This window comes from Nycticebus coucang, chromosome 17 (genome assembly GCF_027406575.1).
Source record: "Nycticebus coucang isolate mNycCou1 chromosome 17, mNycCou1.pri, whole genome shotgun sequence".
Taxonomy (NCBI): Eukaryota; Metazoa; Chordata; class Mammalia; order Primates; family Lorisidae; genus Nycticebus; species Nycticebus coucang.
The window spans coordinates 4,484,692-4,486,180 of record NC_069796.1 but is presented as its reverse complement, the minus strand read 5'-3'; positions in this window follow the sequence as shown (position 1 = coordinate 4,486,180).

Genomic DNA, 1,489 nt, shown 5'->3' with positions numbered 1-1,489 from the left:
TTTCCTTCTCTTACTTAATTGTATTGGCTAGAACTTCCAGCACTATGTTGAATAGTAGTGGCAATAGAGGACAACCTTGTCTGGTTCCAGTTCTAAGTGGAAAAGCTTTCAGTTTTACTCCATTCAGTAAAATATTAGCTGGGAGGTTGTCATAGATGGCTTTGATCAGTTTAAGAAATGTGCCACCTATGCCTATATCCTTCGGAGTTCTAATTAGAAAAGCATGCTGTATTTTATCAAATGCTTTTTCTGCATCTATTGAGAGGATCATATGTCTTTGTTTTTGCTTCTGTTGACATGGCGAATAATGTTTATGGACTTGTGTATGTTAAACCAGCCTTGTATCCCTGGAATGAACCCTACTAAATTGTGATGTATGACTTTTTTGATGATAATCTGTAATCTATTGGCTAGGATTTTGTTGAGAATTTTTGCATCTATCTTTATTAGTGAAATTGGTCTGAAATTCTCCTTTTTAGTTGGGTCTTTTCCTCGTTTTGGTATAAGGGTGATGTTTGCTTTGTAGAACATGTTGGGGAAGATTACTTCCTCCTCAAATTTTTAGAATAATTTCTGCAGTATGGGAATAATCTCTTCTTTGAAGGTTTGATAGAATTCTGGTGTGAATCCTTCCAGACCAGGGCATTTTTTTGTTGGGAGATTTTTTATTCTTTTATCTCAGTGCTTGAAATTGGTCTGTTCAGGAGATTTATTTCTACCTGGCTAAGTCTAGGGAGAGGGTATGATTCCAAATGTTGATCCATTTCCTTCACATTGTCAAATTTCTGGGCATAGAGTTTCTTGTAGTATTCAGAGATGACCTCTTGAATCTCTGTGGCATCAGTTGTTTTTTCTCCTTTATCATTTCTGATTGAGGTTACTAGAGATTTTACTTTTCTATTTCTAGTTAGTATGACCAAACATTTATCTATTTTATTTATTTTTTCAAAAAACTAACTCCTCATTTCACTAATCTTCTGAATGATTCTTTTGTTTTCAATTTCATTAATCTCTTATATTGGACCCAAGGTCATCTCAATTCAAATAGAGCTTCTCCAACACACATTGTGATGAACCTGTCCAAAGTCAAGACAAAGAAAAGATTCTTCAAGCTTCCAGGAATAAGTGCCAATTGACCTATAGGGGCAAATCCATCAGGGTGACTGCAGACTTCAAGCAAGAAGACAAGGGTCATCTACCTTTAATCTACTTAAACAGAACAATTTCCAGCCCAGAATTCTGTATCCTGCTAAGCTAAGCTTTAAAATTGACAGAGAAATCAAATCTATTATTGATATGCAAACATTGAGGAAATTGCCACAACAAGACCAGCTCTACAGGAAATATTTCAACTTGTTCTGCACACTGACCATCACAATGGACCACCAGCAAAGTAAGCACCCAGAAATTAAGGGACAGAACCAAGCTTCCTTAATGATGCAAAAGATAAAACCAAGCAATATACTTTCACAAAATAAGATGAATAGAA